The sequence below is a fragment of the Musca autumnalis genome, unplaced genomic scaffold (genome assembly GCF_047663935.1).
Source record: "Musca autumnalis isolate F117 unplaced genomic scaffold, ASM4766393v1 scaffold_3, whole genome shotgun sequence".
Taxonomy (NCBI): domain Eukaryota; kingdom Metazoa; phylum Arthropoda; class Insecta; order Diptera; family Muscidae; genus Musca; species Musca autumnalis.
Window position 1 is genome coordinate 33,817,409 of NW_027411866.1, and position 26,434 is coordinate 33,843,842.

The window sequence follows — 26,434 nt, forward strand, 5'->3', positions numbered from 1 at the left end:
ACCAGCTAAAATGACAGATGAGCACGATAAAATTAAAAGGATTGACCGATATTGATCAAACCTTTGTATATCCTAATACTTCTCTCAATCACAAATCAAGGTCGATGATGGACCATGTTTATAGAGTGTTTGAGTATCGTTGTGGAATTTTTACCAAAGGTACTCCTTGCGTTTCTGATTACAACAATAAACATTTTTCGTGGGTAGGTCCATACATTCTGAGATAATGACCCAAACAATGCTGACGCCAACGAAAAGGACTGATGAGCTGGAATAGGTGTGTCCTGCGTTATATGACCGCGCTGGCAGTGGAAATTGGTAGCTCCACGTTTTGGACGGTAAATGAAGACGCTCCTACGAGGATAAGAAACCATTGTGGCATCAGGACTGGTAAGTGTCGTATCTTGGCAAACCCGTCATTCCCTTGGCTCAGACTACCTTTCTATTATCGCACATTGGACCCACTTGTATGGAGAATGTGGCCAAAAATATTTCCAGTGCAAAAAGCAATCTAATACGCTGGCTACAGCTTTGTGCTGCTGCGAATATTGTTTTAAGAAACCATGAGCGTAGTATTCTTCCCTCATTCCCCTCGGTAAGAATTGTTTTATGCAAAAATATGCATGGGCATGAACAAAACAATCTCCAAAACAACATAAAAAGCAACCATTTTAGCTGGTTAAATAGATCTTATAGCGTTTTTCCTAGAAGTCTCGTAAGTCATATTTGGAAGAAGAACTCTTGACTTATCCATTGATGCCAATTATGTTAATTTATAGAAACCATATTATATATGGCTATATGAAAACGGGAACCTATACCGAGAAATTTCAGGTGGAAAATTTTATACCCCCAACGAAGACTAAATACCAAACTTCAGTCATTTCGGTGGAATATTGAGGCTACAACTTTCAAAATGCCGAAAATCGGGAGGTACCGTTCCATGGGGGCTATATGAAGACGTGGACCTATACTGACAAATTTCAGGTGGAAAGTTTTATATTCCCAACGAAGACTTTATACAAAAGGTCAGCCATTTAAGTGCGATGTTGATGCCACAACCTTCAAAATACCGGAAATCACGAGGTACCGTTCTATGGGGGCTATATGACCCGTGGACCCATGCGGACAAATTTCAGGTGTAAAGTTTCATACCCCTAACGAAGACTTAATACCACATTTCAGCCATTTCGGTGGGATTTTTAGACCACAAATCTTTGTATATATTTTTGCATATCCTCATTTTATGCAGATATATAAAAATATGCAATATATGCAACAATTTCTGGGCCTAACTCGTTTTATTTTGTGATAAAAAGAGTTTCCGTCTAATCAGATTTTCTCTACGACCATACTAACCACATATACATATATTCGCATAGGATTCCGCTGTCTATATATCACCATGAAATAATGCCTATTGGGGTTTTCTTTATTTAGATACGTGTGCAACCATGCTTGTGGTTTAATGGCCTGTTTCACTAAGACAATTCGAATTCAAATTCGTTCGAACTAATACCAAACTTCTTTTTTTGAAAATATTTGATTCATTATACCATCAGCCTTTAGGCTAGAAAGGGTATATACACTTTCATACGGGCAAAATGTGCCTCATCGAAATAATGGTTTTAGACCCCAAGTATGTTTGGACCAAATGTGTTTCAGACAATTTGGAGTCGATTTAGCAATGTCCGTCCGTCTGTCTGTCTGTCCGTCTGTCTGTCTGGCTGGTGCGCACGATAACTCTCGAATGGATCAACCGATTCGGTCAAAAATTTGGCTTTGGTAATATTTTTCCCAAACTAAGTTTAAGTTCGAAGGTGGGTTTTATCTGTCCTCTCATTCCGGTACCTCCCCCACAAAAGTTCGAAAACGTTCGGAAAATTTGTGCGCACGATAACTCTTGAAGGAAGTAACCGATTTGATCCATACTTTCCACATCGTGAAATTTCTATCACTCTTAGATGAGGTTCGAATATGGACTCAATTGGTCCACTCCTTCGGGTACCTCCCACACAAAATTTCGGATAAGTTCAGATTAGGACCTGCTCTCGAATTGCTTCGACTTTTGTTGCAACAACTTGTATTAACTGCCCTCCATACGACGGTACAAATTTCATCGGGGGCAAGTCCATACTTCCTGAGAAAATAGCCTGAAAGATGCAAAAAGCCCCTATGGCACTATGTGTAGTGGTTGGAGCCCAAGATAACTCTCGAAGGGATCTGCCGATTCGGTCCAAAATTTTGCCTTCGTAATATTTTGTCCAAACATAGTTTAAATTCGAAAACAAGCCATATCGATCCACTCCTTCAGGTACCGCCCCCACAAAAGTTCAAAAATGTTCGGAAAAAGTGTGCGCACGATAACTCTTGAAGGGAGTGACCGATGTAATCCACACATCCTAATATATCTACCATATATAGATCAGGTTCGAATATGGACTATAGTTGAGTAGACAACTTCTGGTACCTCCCACACAAAATTTCGGATAAGTTCACTTTAAGACCTGCTCTCGAATCACTTTGATTTTTGTTGAAGCGATTTGCATTCGCTACCTCCATTACAACGGTAAAAGTTTTTTTCAGCGGCAAGTCCATATTTCTTGGGAAAACAGCCCGAAGGTGTAAAAAACCCCTATGTATCTATATGTGGCGGTCGGAGAGCACGATAACTCTCGAGCTGTTCAACCGATTTGGTCCAACATTGGGTCTTCGTCATATTATATCCATACTTAGTTTCATGGCGCTATGACCAAAATGCTATGACGATATCACTTGAATGGGACAACCAATTTTTTCCAAACTTTCTCCTTATATATTGTCAAAATATAGTTTAACTTCTAAAATGGACCATACAGGACCTCCCTAAGTGTACCGCACCCACAAAAGTTCAACATTTGTGTCTTAGTTCATTCCTAATCCAGATTTTTGTCGGCAAGTTCAAATGTCCAAAAAGGGCCACAAAATTCTGAAGAGACCTTAAATACATTCGATCTGTCCGTAGGTTAGAGTTTCACTTCACATTGGCTGAGGGTATATATCTGTCGGCAAAGTCGACTGACACTTTTTTTACTTGTTTTTGTTTTCATTCAAACAACAATTTTTTACAACAACAGAAGTTTGGTAGTATTTCCAACGAATTTGAATTCGAATCGTCTTAAAGAAAAATACCAGAATTTTTATTCACAAACCCTGGGGACAAACTTATTTCGTAAGTTACATTTGTTTGTGTCGACTAAAAACGCTACATTTGCAACATTGATTATGGTTAAACTTAATTGAAAGTTACCTTTGTATTAAGCTTTTACATAAAGCTTTAGCATATTCACAACCCCGGTTAGCAGCTTTTGTTTGTTGTATGTTATTAACATCTTTTTGCTCTGTTATTACATAGACTAATAAATGTATAGACAGAGAAATTGTAATGTGATTGCTTTTTTCTAGGTTTCGCCCTTACGGAAACTGCGAAGTGTTTTCACTCAATTGCACAATGTTTTGGGGGTAAATTGCAATATTTTTTTGAATATTTTTAAATGAGGATGTAAATGCGGCCAAGAATAAGTACATATTGTATATTACCAGAATAAATAAAATAAAAAATTATAGTTATTGTCATTTTAAAAATTGAGTGCATATCCAAGTGACTCAATTCACAATCAGTGAGAGAATTTAGGTGAGAGGATTTCTTTGTCTATACTGTTATTATTGTTATTATTGAAAAATATCTTATGTTGGTCATGCTAATAACGAAACCCTTTATATGAACGATGCTTTCAATTTAATTTCTTTTGGGTAAAAATAGACATTATGTCAACATTAAATTCAATGTTGAAAACTGTTTTTGAAAACATTTTTTTTTCGCAGAAAAAAGGTTTCAAAGGTTTTAAATACTACCTACGAAAATACAATAGAAACAATTCCGGATAAAAATAAATTATATATGTATGTATATTTCATAGAGAGTATGATTAAGTGAATAGCACTGTGCCACAAAATCGAGATACAGGACTTGCGGTGGAAAATTCTTCTTCTTCATAGGTCAAGTTTTTGATAGTTATGGTGTTATGAATATGATGGACGTCATAGCGTTTTGCTGTTATTGAACTAATTCTTAAGATTATATGATATGAGGAATAATTTCGTATAACATTTCGTCCTTCTAAATACACTCCCTATCATGGGATTTATAAAAAGTGTAGCTTGGTTTTGCAATTGTAACTGCCTTCCTTCGAAAAGAGGTGAAATCTTATCGGATTTTCATTGGGTGTATAGTGATGCCACCGTGGTGCAATGGTATGTACACCCATTTTGCACGCTGAAGGTCGTGGGTGGCAAAATACCCCTCAGTAATGTTGGCGACATTTCTTGAGTATTTCAGCCATGTAAAACTTCTCTACAAGCGATGTCTTAGGACACGTCGTTCGGACTCGGCGATAAACTGTAGGTCGCATATCATTGAGCTAATATGAATCGGGGTGCAATCATTGATATGAGAGAAGTCTCCCTTGTCCCATCTGGGATGTTTGTGAAACAATTAATTATTATATAGTGATGGCCCTACTCATGTTTACATGTTGTTGTTGTAAAAGAATATGATATATTTCTGATATGGACCAGCGGTTTGTTATAGCTTCCACACAAAGGAAACTGCCGACTTAAGATATTTTAAAGGTATATGTGTCACAAATTTCGAATAAACTTAAATCTTCTCTGTGACCAAAAAATCTCCTCTCGAAATATTGTTGTTATTGATCCATGTTTTAGTATAACCGCCCATATATTAAAGGATTGTAGGTACATTCTCCAATCGAAATAGCTGTAAATTGGTATGTCGATGAAATGTCATTTCAATTTTATTGACAGAGTTCCATATTAATGTATGCGTAATGTCCACAATTGTCAGGTTAAATGTCCAAAAGTTACAAAAAGCCCTATACAGAACAAAATATTTCAAGATTTTTTACACATTTTCGTTCGTGATGCAGTTTTTTCATACTGTACAGGTACCACACATAAGATACATGTGCAGTTTCTTATATCCATCAGCAAGCCACTATTTTTTTTTTTTAATATGTAATATATTTATGAGATGCAAAATAACTTTCCTATTTTTCCCTACATTCTCATATTTCCTCTCTTGTTTGGTAAATGCTCTCAACATTGTTATCTTTTCCTTTTGAATGGTCTCGTCGTCACAAACGCATTGACAATGTATCAACAAACCACAAGACAACCCCGACCATCGTCTCACCTTCACATTGAGACAATATTAATAAACCACAACACACATACACACCATAACCACATACGTCAACTACCACTGTTGGTCGCAACAATTGTTGTTAGTTAACTGACAAACCAAACAACTACAGTGCGTTTGGTTTCGAAAAGTTTGCATTACAGCAGTGTTAATCACCACTGGGCTCGCGAGCCGTGTCTGTGTGAACACACACAATCATCTTCTTTGTTTTAGCAATGAATTAACGCACACGATGTTTATCTAGAGAGGGATAGATAATCTCGTGTGTGTGCCCAACACAAACGCAGCGGTTGAATTTGTTGTTGCTGACTCAACATGTACATATGTATGTTTGTACATATGGCTATGCTCACAAGACGATAACAACTACAGTGAAAATCATTAGAACCAGGTCAGGCAATTAGGCGCCCGTGTGCGCTCATTTAGCGTTGCTCTCTCCACACACACAATTCAACCCATTGAAAAAGCATGCACTCACACAATGACGCCCCGTAAAGTATGCAATAGAAAAGTATGGTGCCTGACCTGGCATTAAGACAAATGGTAAAATACAATAATGCAAAATCAATAATAATAATAATTAATAAAAAACAGCAACATTTGTCTCTGCTTTGATTGGTGGTGTGTCCACCACAATAAAAAATAAATCGCCAATTTTTTTTCTATCTCTATGAAAAAACAGTATTTTTTGCTTTATGAGAGGCGTTCATGAAATGCTGAAATTTGAACTTTGAAATGCAGTAATTATTTTTTTTTTTGTATATTTTTTCGAAAAGTTCCTACTTTTTCATACGGAAACTGAGACCGCAAAATGTCCGTTCTCCGACGATGTCTATAAAAAATCATAAAATGCTAAGAAGGAATCTTTTGAAAAATATCCGATGTGAAGAAATCCTTTGATTTCAAATAATTTTTTATATACATCAGCAGTGGGATTCTGTAACTCATTTTGCTGTTACCGACAAAAATCGGTAAAATTAAATCGCAAAATTATGACTAAAAACATAAAGAAAAGTTGGCATCACTGTTTGTGTCGGTAGAGGCTAGCGACTACTTTTTATTCATCGTTAACTTACCGAAAAATTTCGTTAATTATCGAAATTATAAGCATTTTAATTTTACCGACAATTATCGATAACAGCAAAAACGAGTTACAGAATCCCATTACTGTAGTGAGAATCTCTAAAACATTTTTTGAGTTACCGAAAAAAATCGGTAAAATTAAAAACAATGTTATGAATAAATTTTTCAAATAAACGTTTACAGCACTGCTATCGGTGATCGCAAACTTTTCGAATAATATCGTTAAATAACGAGTTTATAAGCATTTTGTTTTTATCGATTTTTGTCGGTAATCAAAAAAATGATATGTGTGGGGGAGAACAGTGCATATTGGTCCTACTTCTGTACTTTATGTCACAGGCTGATGGTAATCTCTGTCGGCAAAACCGAATGATTCGTGTTCTAACTTATATAAGATTAATTGCAATGTAATAAATAAATGGCGCCCAGCGTGGTGTCCAATTCTTATTATTTGTTACAATTTGTATTTCGTTCAGAGTTCATTTCATTACAGACGAAGGGTCGACTAGGCCAACTCAATCTGTATTATAATTTCCGTAAAACAAAATAGTTTCCTCTATTTCATTGACTTAATAGCAAAATTGGCACGAGCTTCTTCAATACAAACATGCATTAATATTTATAGTTCAATTTATGCGATTACCTCATAACTAAACGGTAACCACAATTTACACGTTTTTATTGGAGTTCGTTGAAGAATTTTAAACTTCCCCTCAAAAAAATGTCAACAAACTTTCACTATTGACAAATATTACGTTACCCAAAAAAAGGGGCAGGGGCCGCCACATAAACTTATTTTCGGCACTTGTCAAAAAAACAAGTTGTACAATTCAATTGATTTTGGTGGTCGAGTATTTAATGCTAACAAAATCATCATCATCATCGTCACCGTTATATGCAAAAAATATACACAAACACACACATATACTTATACACACACAAAATTCATTCAAATATCAAATACAAATCGAATTCAATGACACGTACTTTGAAACAGATTACGTATACGCATTGATTATATTATTTGTATCCGGAGGCAAGACATTAAATCAAGCAGCAGTGGCAGCAACAATGCGTTAAAGATTGATTATGGGCGGTGATATGATGGATGATTAGTTTAACCATTTTTTTAAAGGGGTTGAGAAAAAAACCAAACACCAAACAATTGATTAATTGTTAAACGAAATTAACGGTTTTTTGTTTTTCTTTATTTCGTTGTTTTTAATTTAGAAAAAATGTTGCAATGCAAATTAAATTGTATTGACCTATGGGGTGGAGTAGCTGGAAAATACTAAGCTAATGGTGGTATGTTATTAAAAATTATATTTGTGGCTTAGCTGCGGTGGGTGACGTAGGGGATGGAAGATACCAAGCAACGGTCCTGACCGGTTTTAACATGGCAAAGCCCAGGATTTATCTTGGTCCCTCTTTCATCCCAAGTGGACACTGACCTCTCCGTGGTGTCACCTGGGGAACTGCCGTTAACACCCGTTAAAGGTAGTGAGCAAACATGTGCCGGGCGTTCACCCATAAGAACGTTAAAAACTTGGGTTTGGGCGTCGGGATAGTAACCCTCCCCCAGAAAAAACAGCTACTATGAAAAAACGAATGAAAAGAAAAACAAACCCCTCTAAAGTTGACGAACCCCGCAAACGTTTTAAGGGCCATGATCTGCGAATCTGCACCTGGAGATAGCCACAGCATATTACACTCAACTAGCCCAATTGCTTAATCAAAGCACTCCTCATCCCGATAACATATCAGCGCAATGGCAAAGCATTGCCCATGCAAAAAGCCGCAAAATCCATATTTGGATACCAGAGACCTCCACCAAGGAATCCATGGTATGATCAGGAGTGTCGTGTTGCCACCGAAGAGAAAAATGCGGCATATAGGGCTACTTTACAATCCATAGCAACGCGTAGCGCACGAGAGAAATACAGGGAGAAAAGGAGAGAGGAGAAACGTCTTTTCCGCAGGAAAAAGAGAGAGATGGAAAAGCGGGAGTGTGAAAAAATCGAGATGTACAGGAGCCAGAATGAAGTCCGAAAATTCTACCAAAGAGTCAAGCATCAAACTGATGGCTTTGGTACAGGCACATCCTCCTGTAGAGACCAGCAAGGTAATTTGGTAACTGATACAGATAGTGTACTCAGGATATGGAAAGAACATTTTTCAAATATGTTGGTATCCAATAGCAGCGAAGACGACGAAGATACCACAGTCCCAATCCCAGAAGATGGTATTGAATGTATACCGCCCAGCCAAGATGAGGTAAAGACAGCAATAAATCGGCTGAAGAATAATAAGGCAGCAGGGGCCGATGGCTTACCAGCCGAGCTGTTCAAAACAGGAGGCGACACGCTGATAAGGTGTATTCATCAGCTAGTTAGCACCATCTGGCAGGAAGAACGAGTACCCGACGACTGGAACCTGAGTATCCTGCGCCCCGTCCACAGGAAGGGAGATAAGACTGTATGCTCTAACTATAGGGGCATAAGTCTACTCCCTATTGCCTACAAGATCGTGTCAGGGATATTGTGCGAACGACTAAAGCCTATGGTCAACGAGATAATTGGACCATACCAATGCGGCTTTAGACCTGGCAAGTCCACCATTGACCAGACATTTACCCTGCGGCAAATCCTGGAGAAGACCCAAGAGATGCAGATCGACACCTACCACCTTTTTATCGATTATAAAGCAGCCTTCGACAGCCCGCTGCGTTCAAAGGTATACCAAGCCATGTCTGAATTTGGTATCCCCGCAAAGCTCATCCGGCTTTGTAAAATGACTTTAACTGACACGAGGTCCTCAGTTAAAATAGGAAAGAACCTCTCCGAAGAGTTTGGTACAAAAAGAGGTTTAAGACAAGGAGACAGCCTTTCGTGTGACCTCTTCAACATCGAGAGGCAAACGTCAAAAGAAGTGGCACAATCTACACCAATAGTCACATGTTACTTGCTTATGCTGATGATATAGACATCATGGGCCGATCAGTAAAAGAAGTAACTGATACCTTTATAAAAGTTGAAGGAGAATCTGCTAAAGTGGGTCTGGCGGTAAACGGTGAGAAGACCAAGTTGATGGTGTCGACGCGCAATGCGTCCATTGAGCTCGGACCGACTGTGGAAGTTGGTTCCTATAATATTGAGGTAGTAAAAGACTTCGTCTACCTCGGCACCTCCGTAAACACAACAAACGACATCAGTTATGAAATAAAAAGAAGAATTGTATTGGCCAACAGATGCTACTTTGGTTTAAGTAAGCAGTTTAAAAACAAAGCCACATCTCGTCAAACAAAAATAACGCTCTACAAAACACTGATACTACCCGTGCTGATGTATGGCTCCGAAGCCTGGGTACTTGCGCAAGCAGACATGACAGTGCTTGGTGTGTTTGAGAGAAAAATTCTTCGAAAGATCTACGGACCAATCTGCGTTGACGGTGAATATCGACGTCGCATGAACCACGAGCTGTATCTTCTATACAACGACATTAATATTGTTAAACGTATCGAGATGCAGCGATTGCGTTGGTTAGGCCATATCATAAGAATGAGCGATGATGAACCCGCTAAAAAGGCGTATACATACGAACCGCTTAACGGTGCACGCAGAATTGGCAGGCCAAAGAATAGATGGCGCAAACAAGTGGACGATGAGATGGAAAGACGCGGTATTCCAGAGTGCGAAGCAACAAATAGAGAGGAATGGAGATCTCTTCTTAGTTCGACCTATAGAACAAATGTTTTGTATTGGGCCAGCTAAGTAAGTAAGTAAGGCTTAGCTGTGGTTGAAGAAGCTGCCACAAGAACATCCTTAATTTTCAATGATGTTCTCAAATAAACAAGCAAAAATATTTTTACCTATATGTCTTTCCAAATTTTTCTTATTAATTTCTATTCATTTAATAAATTAAGTAATTCCAATTAAACGATTTCTGTAGTTAACGTTTTTATTGAAACTATCGTGTGCAAATAATTTTTCGATTTCAGAAGGCCATTTAACTTTGTTCCCATCATACCATTTGTTTAATGTCAATACTAAACATTTTAATCAACCATGAAGTACTATTTAATATTGAGACTTGCTTTATTTTGATGATCAACAAACAAACATCACAATAAGAAAGAAAAAAAAACTTAAATAATTTACCGGTTTTAGTTGCTGGCTTTATGTAATTCATGGAAAATGAGTGGTTTCAGCACTTCAAATGGTACTTCAATGTGTGATTGTCGGATACTTCACACCCATTTGCAGTGGAATTGGATTTTATGCCACAAACTACGTAGATATGTAGTGGATTTTTTCAGATTTAATATAAATCTTTTGGTTACGTCAAAAGGGGTCTTCTTCAGGGCATGCTAAGCCTCTTACAATTCAAAACGTTGGGGAGTGTTGAAGTTGTAACTGAATTTTTTATTTACCTCCACTCACACATTGTAATATTTGCAGCCATCTCATGCGGTATGTCGTTTGCATTGTTTTGATTAAAATTTCACTACCTGTTGTTTTTATTGCTCTTAGTTTTACAATAAAATCCCACTACAATTCAAAACATGTTTACAATTGTGTATAAAATATTTCCCTTATTATGTTTGTTTCTTTTTTGCGATGACTGACTTCTTTCTTTGGTGTTTATATTTTTTTCATTTCATATTTTTAGGTCACTTACTTCCAAAAAAATTCGGCATTTTTATAAAGACCTGATGATCACTGGTGCCCATGCTCGTTGTGCATACACGAATCATCTTCGTCTTCAGCACCATGAAGATGTTGTTGATGTCGGTATATCATGAGTCATGTTTCATTCATTCACTTTGGCGTATTATTTGTTTGTTTTAATTTTGTGATTTGTTGTTTGTGATGAACAGGTGATCAAAACAAAACTTACCTGTAAAGAGAAGTAACGACAAAAAAATGAAATAAATTAATAAAATATGATCAACAATTTGGTTAACAGATTTTTAAAAATTTAAAAAATGGTATATCTTCCTGGATTATGGCACAACTAATGGCAAATGAAAATACATCTGCTTCCAAAGCTGTGTGACCTAAAATTCTCCAACAACTTATAAAAAATCATTTGTCTACAAGCATCTCAAAAGCGACTGAGACTTCTCTCATATCAAATTATAGAATTCTATTTACATGAAAGAAATACATAAATAAGAAATTTTGTTTTATGCGGAGGTAACAGAGCCCTAAATATTCGACTGACATATCAAAAAGCGGCTACGTGATTTTTTTACAAAAAAGGGAAATTTAGAACCCATGTCGCGAGAAATGTGGATTTTCTCAATAAACGAGTAAAAAAGTATATGTAAGTCAGCTTGTAACTGTAGTGCTAGAGACAGATGAAATTACAAAGTTAAATAAGCCGCGTGAATGCATTATGAGTAGACAGCGGAATTTTATGCAACCCCTATTTTTGGTCCGATTCAAGTCAAATTTTGGGACTGGGCATATTTTTGGCTTCTGATTAAATTGCAATCGAAACATATGACATATGCAAAATTCATAAATTTTGCATATGCAAAAAATAATATGTGCATATGCAAAATTTATGCATTTTACATATTTTCTTATGCAACAAATATTTCAATAATAGGTACAAAAATGTTTGCCAATAAAATAGAGAAATGTGTACGGGGGCTATATAAAGACGTGGACCTATACCGACAAAGTTCAGATGGAAGGTTTTATACCCCCAACGAAGGCTAAATACCAAATTTCACTCTTTTCGGTGGGATATTGAGGCTACAACCTTCAAAATATTGGAAATCGGGAAGTACCGTTCTATGGGGGCTATATAAAGACGTGGACCCATGCGGACAAATTTGAGGCGTAAAGTTTCATACCCTTAATGAGGACTAATACAAAATTTCAACCATTTCGGTGGGATATTTAGACCACAAATCCGTGTATTTATTTTTGCATATGGTTTTGCAAATGTTCATTTTATGCAAATATGTAAAAATATATCAAAATATGCAAGATATGTAAAATATGCACAAAAGTCTGGGCCTAATTCGTTTTAAGTTGTGTTAAAACGAGTTTCTGTCTAATCAGATTTTTTCCTAACCATATATGCATTTGCATAGGATTCCGCTGTCGAGGCTATTCTCCTCTCCAGTCGGTCTGCTTTAGTTGAGTGGTTTTAAGTCACTCCGTATGAATTAATGAAAGACTCAGGCGTCTTTACAGTTTAAGTGTTGGTGAGCACTGAGTTTTATTTTCAATATTTTCACTTAGCAGCTAATCTACAAATTATTTCTTAACCTAGACTATCACTAATTATTATCTCTAAACTCCTCATTGACCAAACCAAACAACCAGTCGATCAATGAAGAATATTTCTCGCAATGCGTGTCATAAAACTGTCATAAATATAACAACTCGTAAGTGCAACAAGCAATGCACCATAAACACTATTGATAAGAGCTACCACTGCGTGTGGGATAATAAACGCTTATCTTCTAAGTGCCCTGAACATAATTTACCACTTATGACTTACTTACTTACTTAGCTGGCCCATTACAGAACATTTGTTCCATAGGCCGAACTAAGACAAGATCTCCTCTCTTCCTCTCTATTTGTTGCTTCGCACTCTGCAATACCGTTGTATAGCAGATACACTTCGTGGTTCATGCGACGTCGACATTCACCGTCAACGCAGATTGGTCCGTAGATCTTTCGAAGAATTTTTCTCTCAAACACACCAAGCACTGCCATGTCTGCTTGCGCAAGTACCCAGGCTTCGGAACCATACATCAGCACGGGTAGTATCAGTGTTTTGTAGAGCGTTATTTTTGTTTGACGAGATGTGGCTTTGTTTTTAAACTGCTTACTTAAACCAAAGCAGCATCTGTTAGCCAATACAATTCTTCTTTTTATTTCACAACTGATGTCGTTTGTTGTGTTTACGGAGGTGCCGCGGTAGACAATGTCTTTTACTACCTCAATATTATAGGAACCAACTTCCACAGTTGGTCCGAGCTCAATGGACGCATTGCGCGTCGACACCATCAACTTGGTCTTCTCACCGTTTACCGCCAGACCCACTTTAGCAGATTCTCCTTCGACCTTCATAAAGATATCAGTTACTTCTTTTACTGATCGGCCCATGATGTCTGTGTCATCAGCATAAGCAAGTAACATGTGGCTATTGGTGTAAATTGTGCCATTTCTTTTGACGTTTGCCTCTCGTATAAACTTTTCCAGCAGGATGTTGAAGAGATCACACGAACGGCTGTCTCCTTGTCTGAAACCTCTTTTGGTACCAAACTCTTCGGAGAGGTTCTTTCCTATTTTAATTGAGGACCTCGTGTCAGTTAAAGTCATTTTACAAAGGCGGATGAGCTTTGCGGGGATACCAAATTCAGACATGGCTTGGAATACCTTTGAACGCAGCGGGCTGTCGAAGGTGGTAGGTGTCGATCTGCATCTCTTGGGTCTTCTCCAGGATTTGCCGCAGGGTAAATATCTGGTCAATGGTGGACTTGCCAGGTCTAAAGCCGCATTGGTATGGTCCAATTATCTCGTTGACCATAGGCTTAAGTCGTTCGCACAATATCCCTGACACGATCTTGTAGGCAATAGGGAGTAGACTTATGCCCCTATAGTTAGAGCATACAGTCTTATCTCCCTTCTCGTGGACGGGGCACAGCATACTCAGGTTCCAATCGTCGGGTACTCGTTCTTCCTGCCAGATGGTGCTAACTAGCTGATGAATACACCTTATCAGCGTGTCGCCTCCGGTTTTGAACAGATCGGCTGGTAAGCCATCGGCCCCTGCTGCCTTCAGCCGATTTATTGCTTTCCTTACCTCATCTTGGCTGGGCGGTATACATTCAATACCATATTCTGGGATCGTCGTCTTCCCTGCCATTGGATACCAACAGATTTGAAAAATGTTCTTTCCATATTTTTAATGAATTTCTCATTGGAATCGAGCTTGATGATCAATGAATAATGCAAGTGAAAAAGGAAGCCGACGACGATTCGAACCCACACACCCACCACTATGTGACATGCATGTTTCGACTTTGGTAAAGTCTCCTCAGACATATCGGATGTGGAGCGGCTTCGATGTCCTCGAACTTTTCTTCTTTCAAATGCATTTTTGTTTTGTTTTTTACAACAACAATGGGGATTTTCCCATTTAGTTTTGCTTTCATGACAAACGCTTAGCGCTGCCTTTGAAAGTAATGAGTGTGGCTCTGAACGCTAACACGCCGTGACAACACTTTTTTCTTGTGTTTTTCAAGGACGTGGGTTCAAACCCCAGCCTGGCTCAGCTGATTTTATTTTTTATTTGAAATTTTTGACTTTTTTGGGCGAAGATCATATATTGAGTACACTATCTGTATCAGTTACCAAATTACCTTGCTGGTCTCTACAGGAGGATGTGCCTGTACCAAAGCCATCAGTTTGATGCTTGACTCTTTGGTAGAATTTTCGGACTTCATTCTGGCTCCTGTACATCTCAATTTTTTCACACTCCCGCTTTTCCATCTCTCTCTTTTTCCTGCGGAAAAGACGTTTCTCCTCTCTCCTTTTCTCCCTGTATCTCTCTCGTGCGCTACGCGTTATTTGCAACGTTTAGACGGGTACGTACCTTTGCTGCAACAAGGTAGTGGTCCGAATCAATGTTTGCGCCTCGGAACGATCGTACATCCAACACGCTCGATGAATATCTTCCATCTATCACAACATGATCAATTTGATTTTTTGTTTTCTGATCTGGAGACAGCCAGCTGCCCTTATGAATATCGAGATGATTAAATCTGGCACTGTTAACTACCATGTTTTTTGCAGCTGCAAAGTCTATCAGCCTCATACCATTGTCAGATGTATCACTGTGGAGACTGAATTTCCCGACTGTTGGGCCAAAGATATTCTCCTTTTCAATTTTGGCATTAAAATTGCCTAGAATGATTTTAATGTCATGGGCAGGGCAACGGTCATATGTTTCTTCTAAGCTCTCGTAAAATATATCTTTGGTCTGTTCATCCTTTTCTTCAGTGGGAGCATTAGCGCAAATAAAACTGATGTTGAAGAATTTAGCTTTTATTCGAATTGCAGCAAGTCTTTCATTCACTGGGGTGAAGCTGGTTACAAGATGTTTTAGTCTCCGGCTAACTACGAATACGCAACCAAACTCATGCTTTACGTCATGGCAGCTATAATACAGAGCGTCACCTTTAAGTGTTGTTGTGACGCCTTTCCCATTCCATCGTATTTCCTGTATGGCAGTAATGTCGGCCTTATACTTTTCAAGTACATCTGCCAATGCGTAAACTGCACCTTCTCTATAAAGAGTGCGAACATTCCAGGTGCAGATTCACATATCATGGTCCTTAAAACGTTTGCGGGGTTCGTCAACTTTAGAGGGGTTTGTTTTTCTTTTCTTTCGTTTTTTCATAGTAGGATGTTTCTTCTATTTGAGGGTTACTAACCCGACGCCCAAACCCAAGTTTTTAACGTTCTTATGGATGAACGCGCGGCGCATGTCAGCTCACTACCTTTAACGGGTGTTAAAGGCAGTTCCCCAGGTAACACCACGGGGAGGTCAGTGACCACTTGGGATGAAAGAGGGACCAAGATAAATCCTGGGCTTTGCCATGTTAAAACCGGTCAGGACCGTTGCTTGGTATCTTCTACCCCCTACGTCACCCACCACTTATGACTAGTGCTCATAAAAATATTTATTGATTTAGGCTGTTGGAAACTCGAGTGGAAAATTTATTCTTTATTATCAGAATTTCCAGCGTCTCGACACAAAAAGTAAAAAGTATGTACAAAAGTATTTTTTCCACTGACAGACCTAATCAACACAATCTCTACAGAATAAAATTATAGGATTTTAACAAAGACTACGAAAAACTTCATTGGCCTAAATGGCCATGGCTAAATCGACACCAAATCATCAGAAATGGATTTTGTCCAACCATAATTGGGGTCCATCAAAGTGAATATATCCTCGTTCGCCTAAAAGCTGGGGGTATAAAAATAATCTTGGAATATGTCGGAACCCATGTCTTGAGATGTATGTCCTTCCTCAATATAAGAAACTATACTGTTTGTAATGACAACCACCAGGTCAACCTGATTGAAAACATTCAACATAATCATAGAAGCGACCTTAAACAGCAGTTAAGCGGAAAATTATCAAATGTATATTAGGGAGGTAGGTACTGCAAGCACTGGGCCGATATATCGACCATCATCGGACTTGATAAACGTTTGGAAGAAATATCGACGCCTCCAAACAATAGTATGCTAAGTCGACTTAGCATGTTTTCAAGTTCTTTACATTTTTATATTTAACGTCCTTTAACTTAAATTCTGTCAAATTTTGGTAATGATCGGATAATCCGAACAGAAGTTATAAACAAATATTTACTTAGCATAGTACTGAAGGTCAAAGAAATTTACAAACTTTAAGAGCTTGTCCTGCAAAACTCGCTTTTCAGAATTAGCAAACTATTATTTGGAGGTGTCGAACGTCCTTTAACTTAAATTCTGTCTTATTTTGGTAACGATCGGTCAATCCGAACAGAAGTTATAAACAAATATTGACTTAGCATAGTACTGAAGTTCAAAAAAAATTTTCAAACTTTGAGAGCTTCTCCTGCAAAACTCACTTTTTAGACTTAGCATACTATTATTTGGTCTCCCTTGTCCCGTATGGGATGTTGTGGAACAATGTTTTTTTTTTGTTTTTTTTTATACTATTATTTGGAGGTGTCGATATTACGATAAGCAAATATTGGACCAAATTGGGTACTCAATTCGAAGTTGTTTCCAGTTATCTGGATCTGGTACTTTTGAGTCCAAATTCAAGAATTCTGCTTCCTGGGCTGACTGAGTTCATAATGAATCATGAGGCTGGTGAGCTGAACGGTTAAAAACACGCTTCGTACTGCGTGTCCCTAATCCACATGCAAGGTATTGTGCTGTCAATTCGGGCCCAATACGAATTGAGTCGTTTGGATCTTAGTTGTACTAAAACCGCTTCTTTTTGCATTGACAGCTGGAATTGAAGGCTAATCATCAAAAATTGAGCGATTTATAGCAAAATCGGGGAAAGATAAATATGGGAGCTATATCCAAATCTGAACCGAAAATCGGTGAAACTACTCAGGGGCCTAAGAAAATATCACATATAAAATGTGAAGGCAATTCGATTAAACTTGACCGAGTTATAACAAAATCGGGGAAAGATATATATAAGGGATATATCCAAGTCTGAACTGATTTTTGTAAAAATTGGTGTAGCCTAAAAAAATAACACATATTAAATTTGAAGGCTATTAGATCAAAATTGAGCGAGTTTAAGTAAAATCGGGAAAACATATATATGGGAGCCATATCCAAATCTAAACCGATATGGACCAAAGTTGATATTTTTCATTCCGGTGCCCTCATAAGTACTTGGGCAAAAATTCATCAACCTAGGTCAACGCCTTCTATTTTTGTCCACTTTTGTATGGAAGCTGCAAAACTGTGCGCCATCCTTTTTCACTCTACGGATGTTTGACTTCTTTTTTGTCATTATTATATGTATGTTTGTGTTCACGTTCGGCAGTCATTCTAGTTGGTGGTTATAAGGTTTTTACGAATTGTTTATTCTATTAGTCTTAAAAAGATTAAGCAAACTATAACAGCACTAATCTGTTTGCCTACAAGACCTAAATTTTCTCTTCATTAAATTATTGCAATAATTTTGAACAACATATTTTACAAAACTATAACCTAAATAATCCCCCGCCAAAAAAAAGATTATCCAACTAAACTCACTCAAATGCTCAACAAACCCTGAAAATTGCACAAATCAAAAAAACATGTTCGCAACAAAACTTCTATTTCCAAATGCAAGAAACAGCACCTGTCTTTGGGGGGTTGCATGCAACCCGGTTTTGTAGTTCGTTTTCAGTTTTATTAAAACAACAATAAAAAATTATGAAGTAATAATTGGCGTTAACATGTTGCATTCCTCCCAAATGCCAGCCAAAAACATGCGTGCATTTCAAAAGAAAATCCAACAGCAGCAACAACAATTAATAATTAAGGTTAATATTGCACACACACACTAAAAATGTGAAGATGCCTCTTCAGACACCACAAACAAACCTCCCTGCTTGTTTTAAAGAGTCATGATAATTATGGCTGGTTGTACCTCTAAAACAACTCTTTTGTGCCTAAAGACACGGAATTACAAGATTTGAATTACAATACAAAAACAAATTGCTAACCTAAAACCGGCAACAATACAAGTTCGTAATGTGACGGAATTTTAGTCAAATATGTCTGTAGCATGTTTGTAATAATAGCTTGGGATAAAATCAAATTGTCAAGTACATGGGGCCAGAAAGACAACATTAGTATACATTTGTTGTAAAAAACAAACAGCAAACTTAAATGATTACTTTAAATGATATTAGGTTACACTTGAAGAAATTTCTATATACATTTTCAGTCTAAAAAAGATGTTCTTCTGGGGGGAATGCAAAGTATAACAAAAATAATTGTGACATGGTAAACACCGTGGTACGGTGGTAAGCACGTCCGCCTGGTACTCAGAAGGTCAGCGGTTCCCTGACCATCCAAATTTTCGGCGGTGGCAAATCTACTCAGCGTAATGTTGCCTTTACTGACCTAGCAAAATTTGAAGGAAGGGGTTCCATGCGTTGACGTTATTTCATGGCATCTTTTGCATTGGTTCAACCGAAGTCGTGAAAGATCCAATCTTTTCATTAGCATTTTAGCCCATTCCATCTATCGAATAGAGATGAATTTTGTGTTTTTATTTATACAATTTTTTCTAAATATACAAGATTAATTGTCGGAGACTCTTGATGTTGTCGGAGACTCGAAATCACAACCAACGTTGTTAAAACTCTCGTCGTAATGATAATGTCATTGCAAAAGGTTGGTGAAAATGACATGCCAAAGCATTGGTGGAAATGACATGCCAAAGCATTGGTGAAAATGACATGTTTTGGATCCAAAAATGAATAGCATCTTTTGGGGTCAACGCTCATATAAAATTCATCGATGAAGATGCTAAAAAGATGACATGCCAGCTCACTTGCACCCATGATTTGGCATCGAACATTTTGCTGGGGAGTGTTTTATCCTTAAAAAACTTCGTTCGGACCCGGCGATAAAAAGTAGGCCCCACATAATTTATATGAGAGAAGTTCCTTTGTCCCTGCGGGGATATTGTGGGAAAATATGCTAGGTTGTGAGTGACAGGGTGTTATTGCTTATTAACAACCGGGCGAAATTGTAGATGACATGTTCTTGAAATGTTGCATGAGGATTATTATAAAAGAACGTCAACTGTAACATCGGCGAGATGTAACAAAAGTATGGACTGGGTCACTTCTGAGACTGCTCTGGTCTTAGCCGCATTCAGGGCTACTGCGATAGGAGTTATGTTGCTATTTGCTGCGTCAGATTGTCTCCCAGTGTGTCTCCAACGGCGTCTTCAAATTCATCGTCGTCATCGGAATGCGAGACACCCTCGCAATCTCCCCAATAACAACAAACGCAGCATCTAACACCGGGTATTGTTCATCAGGACGACGGAAAAAAGTATCATTCCAGCAATTCGATTGCAACAATCTCCGTTAGCCAGCAAAATTGTGGTCTTTATAAGTGGATAGAACATCATGGTCGCTGTGAACCAAGAAACAAAGCTCGCAGCCATAGCGATGGTTAGAACGTTCTGCCGAAGGATCGTATATGAAACGGAGAATGAGGACTTGCCTTTCATATATGTCAGTTTGTCCCGTACAATGATCCTTGACAATGACCAGAAGGATAGAGGGCTAGCTTAGCGAATTGATAGGTTCACATTTTGCACATTGAACAAAGATGCCCCTAGGAGAATAAGAAGAGATTTCCACAGCTCGCCAGATATCACCATTGTGACATCCGGTCTTATAAATGACGTGTCCTTGCAAATCGTCATTTCCCTTGGCTCAGACCATCACCATCCGACTTCATAAGCTATGACCGCCTTACTTTTCAGAGAGCTGCCAGTTCCCTCAGATCCTCGGGAAGCTGATAAAAAACCTCATGACATCTGTTGCCGATAGCTATATATGTACTTGCTAGACCAAATTTCCGAGCAGAAGCGACGGGACTAGCAAATGAGCTTTGACGTACAAGCCCTGAAGAGCCAAGAGGTAGGAAACATACTCTTGTGGCTAGTAGGTGAACATACGTGGGAAAAGTGGTTATACTATCGGAAGCCATGTAACCAATCTGGGAGGAAACGGCTGTTAAATTCAACGGCGTGACTGTAACAGATCCGAAGAGGCGCACGTGTTATTTTAACCGCGAATATATAGAGCACTCCAAAAGTTATATTGCTGAGAGGAGCGGGTTACGCCATGTAAGAGCTCCCAGGCGAGGAGGTACCACCATAATTTTCCATGAGGAATGTTGCAGATGCCATCCGAAACACTAAATCATTCAAAGCGTTGGGCTCACGCGGAATCTCAATGATATTGCTTAAACAACTGGATGATCCCGGAGTTGAGTATTTAACAAGTGTTCGCAACCTATCGTTAGCCACCCATATTGTACCAAAAGCCTGGAAAGTTGACACTACCATCCCCTGTCAGCTAAATCGGCTGCCACAATGTTCACCACTTGGACGGCTGAATCGACGCTCTCACTAAACATATTGTTCGATGTACTGATTGCGACCACCAAACTACCACAAACTATTGCGTGTAACGTTCGATAACATGTTTAAGTCGTCCGTCCGCATAAGTCACAGCTATTTGCGATAAGATCAGTCATCAAGTCGATGGCCGGCAACACTTGGGGTGTTGACCGCTTACAAAGCAATAGGCTGGTCTGTGGTAAGTTATGCGGCGCCAGAGTGGTTTGTAAATATTAGCGCAACGTTATGGAAGAATATTCAAACCTGTCTTAATGTCGTCCCGAGGATATCAGTGGACCACCTTCAAAAGTAGACGAAGATTTTACCGGTACATCAGCACAACGAGATGTTGTCGATGCTTGGGTCTTATCGGCGTGAGCATTCCCGCAACAATCTAGTGGACAGGTTTCCCGCAATTAGGTGTATGTACCCACCCAGGTTCAAAGGTACAAGCAAGAACCTCTAGATCGACGAGCGTATCAGACAAACATGAGTATCATTTATATTGTTGCAGTTGCGCAAGCAGTACAAAGGTATAGTGTGAATGACGTACTCTGATACCAATCCCTATTCATCTCAACCCAATTAAGGTCCGTACAATTAAGATTCGGAATATGCAGAGGTTTCAATTCGTATTGGGCCCCCGAATTGATGCCACTATGTGGTTTGGAACCGTACTGCATTTGTTTGACTGCCCAGCTAAACACACTCACCTGTCTGCTGATTCTCTATGGACGCAGTCAGGATAGGTTGCGGTATTTTTGAATATACACAGAGAAACCAATTAACTGAATTAGATATACGAAAGAAGATATTTGCATTGCTACAACAACACCTAAGTTCGAAAGAAATATTTAGATGTATAAGGTAGGGGTTCAAATCGTTTACTTTCATTGACAGTTGTAAGGTGCTTCAGAATAGAATACCCATCAAGGGTTTTCTTCCCATAGAATACTGTTATAGGTCTTCTTCCCATATAATACCTTTAAAAGGCCTTCTTCCCATAGAAGACCTTTAAAAGGCCTTCTTCACATAGAAGAGCTTTAAAAGGCCTTCTTCCCATAGAATACTTTTAAAGGTATTCTTCCCAAAGAATACCTTTAAAAGGCCTTCTTCACATAGAATACCTTTAAAAGGCCTTCTTCCCATAGAAGAGTTTTAAAAGACCTTCTTCCCATAGAAGACGTTTAAAAAGTCCGACTTCCCATAGAAGACCTCTAAAAGGTAGTCTTCACATAGAAATTCTTTTAAAGGGGGTTTTCCCACAAAATACTTGTGAAAGGTATTTTTCCCACCAAAGAACCTCAGATGGTATTATCTCCTTCATTGTGAACGGGTACAGGATGCTCAGGTTGCAATCGTTGGATACGCTCTTCCTGCCAAATGGTTTTAACAGGCTGATGTATATACCTCATCAGCGTGTCTCCTCCGGTTTTGAAGAGCTTGGCTGGTGGGTCATCAGCTCATGCTGTTTTATTATTCTTGAGCCAGTTTATTGCTGTCTTTACCTCATCCCTGTCCGGGAGGTATACACACAATCTTCTGGGATTGAATCTGTTTTAGTATGGAAAATCTGTAGTCTCTAGCTGTATATCTTACAAGTAGAATTTTCGGACTTGACTCTGGCTCCTGTACATCTCGGGTTTTTCATATTCCTGATTGTTCATTTTACTCTTTATCATGTGGAAAAGACGTTTCTCCCTTTTTCCGATACCTCTCAGGTACGTTGTCCTACTTACTACTTACTTAGCTGGCCCATTACAGAACGTTTGTTCTATAGGCCGAACTAAGAAGAGATCTCCATTCCTCTCTATTTGTTGCTTCGCACTCTGGAATACCGCGCCTTTTCATCTCATCATCCACTTGTTTGCGCCATCTATTCCTTGGCCTGCCAATTCTGCGTGCACCGCCAAGCGGTTCATATTCATACGCCTTTTTAGCAGGTTCATCTTCGCCCATTCTTATGATATGGCCTAGCCAACGCAATCGCTGCACATCGATACGTTTAACTATATTGATGTCGTTGTATAGCAGATACAGCTCGTGGTTCATGCGGCGTCCATATTCACCGTCAACGCAGATTGACCCGTAGATCTTTCGAAGAAAATTTCTTTCAAACACACCAAGCACTGCCATGTCTGCTTGCGCAAGTACCCAGTCTTCGGAGCCATACATCAGCCAATACAATTCTTCTTTTTATTTCACAACTGATGTCATTTGTTGTGTTTACGGGGGTGCCGAGGTAGACGAAGTCTTTTACTACCTCAAAATTATAGGAACCAACTTCCACAGTTTGTCCGAGCTCAATGGATGCATTGCGCGTCAACACCATCAACTTGGTCTTTTCACCGTTTACCGCCAGACCGACTTTAGCAGATTCTCCTTCGACCTTTATAAAGGTATCAGTTACTTCTTTTACTGATCGGCCCATGATGTCTATATCATCAGCATAAGCATGTAACATGTGACTATTGGTGTAGATTGTGCCACTTCTTTTGACGTTTGCCTCTCGTATAACCTTTTCTAGCAGGATGTTGAAGAGGTCACACGAAAGGCTGTCTCCTTGTCTGAAACCTCTTTTGGTACCAAACTCTTCGGAGAGGTTCTTTCCTATTTTAACTGAGGACCTCGTGTCAGTTAAAGTCATTTTACAAAGCCGGATGAGCTTTGCGGGGATACCAAATTCAGACATGGCTTGGAATACCTTTGAACGCAGCGGGCTGTCGAAGGCTGCTTTATAATCGACAAAAAGGTGGTAGGTGTCGATCTGGATCTCTTGGGTCTTATCCAGGATTTGCCGCAGGGTAAATATCTGGTCAATGGTGGAATTGCCAGGTCTAAAGCCGCATTGGTATGGTCCAATTATCTCGTTGACCATAGGCTTTAGTCGTTCGCATAATATCCCTGACACGATCTTGTAGACAATAGGGAGTAGACTTATGCCCCTATAGTTAGAGCATACAGTCTTATCTCCCTTCTTGTGGACGGGGCACAGTATACTCAGGTTCCAATCGTCGGGTACTCATTCTTCCTGCCAGATGGTGCTAACTAGCTGATGAATACACCTTATCAGCGTGTCGCCTCCGGTTTTGAACAGCTCGGCTGGTAAGCCATCGGCACCTGCTGCCTTATTATTCTTTAGCCGATTTATAGCTGTCTTTACCTCATCTTGGCTGGGCGGTATACATTCAATGCCATCTTCTGGGATTGGGACTGTAGTATCTTCGTCGTCTTCGCTGCTATTGGATACCAACAGATTTGAAAAATGTTCTTTCCATATCCTGAGTACACTATCTGTATCAGTTACCAAATTACCTTGCTGGTCTCTACAGGAGGATGTGACTGTACCAAAGCCACCAGTTTGATGCTTGACTCTTTGGTAGAATTTTCGGACTTCATTCTGGCTCCTGTACATCTCGATTTTTTCACACTCCCGCTTTTCCATCTCTCAATTTTTTCTGCGGAAAATACGTTTCTCCTCTTCTCCTTTTCTCCCTGTATCTCTCTCGTGCGCTACGCGTTGCTACGGATTGTAAAGTAGCCCTATATGCCGCAGTTTTCTCTTTGGTGGGAGCACGACACTCCTGATCATACCATGGATTCCTTGGTGGAGGTCTCTGGTATCCAAGTATGGATTTTGCGGCTGTTTGCATGGAGTGAGCAATGCTTTGCCATTGCGCTGATATGTTATCGGGATGAGGAGTGCTTTGATTAAGCAATTGGGCTAGTTGAGTGGAATATGCTGTGGCTATCTGTTGTGATTGCAGCTTACCGATGTCTAACTTTCGTGCTGTGTTTGTTCGTACTTTGTTTGCTACGTTTAAGCGGGTGCGTGCCTTTGCTGCAACAAGGTAGTGGTCCGATTCAATATTTGCGCCTCGGAACGATCGTACGCTCGATGAATGTCTTTAGAGGAGAAAAACAAACCCCTCTAAAGGTGCGTTGTCCTCCATGCCACATTTTTCTTATCGGTACCCGCACGACACTCCTGGTCATACCATGGGTTCCTTTGCAAAGATAATGAAGGGTAGTGGTAACTGTTGCAGATAGCATACTGAAAATCTAGAAGAAGCACAAAATGCCAGTAAAAGCGTCTTTTAAAGTCATTTTCCAATAGTCATTCTCTCCTTGAAAGACCTTTCTGAAACCTTCTCCACAAAGAAGAGCTTTAAAAGGTTTTTTTCCCTAGAAGATCTCTCTAACAGGATTTTTTCCAAAAAAGAGATTTTTTTGTTCCCTAGCATAAATATCTCACGTGAATTGACAAATGACGTAATCCTTTGAGGGTTACTTCTTTGGCCATTTCAGGTTTAAGTGTCACATGTTTTTTTTCTGAGTGTATTCTTCTTTACGCTACTTACGCATGCAACATAGTTGCATATGTAAACTTGTGTGTATGCCAGTTAATGTGTATTACCATGTGAAGATATGGCTTTTATCATTGCCTAATTTTGGTAACTCTCAACAGCAATTATCTGGTCTTCTTTTGTGCGATAGGCATTAGAGGAAATCTCAGTTTAAATTTCACGTACAAATTTGCTCAATATTTAAATACATTTTCTCATATCATCACAATCTTATCAAGATCATGGGATGGCTTCCAAAAAATCGCCATGTAATAAAAAATATAAGATGACATCAATTTTCACACAAGGTCATATTGTAAATAAATAATAAGAGTTATTTAAATTTACAATTTTCTTAAAATTTATTGCAAGCAGGAAATTTGAAAAATTGTTGGAATTGCCATGTTTAGAAGACCCTTTGGTTGTACTTGTCCTTAACACAAATCAATTTATTTCATTATTTATCTATTTCTGATTTTCTTATCATTCCCCAAAGATAATATCCAAAATAAGAAACCAAAATAAACAACAATACACAAATAACAACAAAGTTGTTACTTGACCTTGATCTGCTTACCTTATTTATACACTTTTCTTCGGACAACGTTGGTTAAATAGTTTTAGTTGTTTTTGTTTACCATACTAACCATTATTCTGTTTCGTCTAAAGCGGCGTAATCAAGCAAACAAAATGCGTTAATAGTCTTAACAAAGTAAAAAAAAACAAATATTTAATAAGTACTGACTAGACAAAGACCCCGCCAAGCTATAATTGTTTACCCAGTGCCCAACCAAAAAGGCGTTAAAATGTACTTTAAGTAATTTCCGTTACATTTGCCCATTCATTAAATTAAATTTCCTAATGCAATTAAAAAGGCAAACGAAACTAAACTGCTCGGACAAGGCCGCATTTTAAGAATGAATTTTATTTATTGTTGCTGTGATTTTACAAGAAATTGAATTAAATTTATGTCACCATTTAAAACAATTGAATTTGCTTAAACTGTGTGTTTAAAAAATAGTTGTTGTTGGCTTTTATGTGCCACTTCCTCGGAAAT

The 26,434-nt window shown here is 38.7% G+C and overlaps 1 protein-coding gene across 2 annotated transcripts in view; it reads right to left on the reverse strand.

The window, feature by feature from the left end:
* The window catches only part of Flo2 (flotillin-2), a 580,663-nt gene that overhangs the window by 285,286 nt on the left and 268,943 nt on the right, over positions 1 to 26,434 (reverse strand). The window lies entirely within an intron of this gene.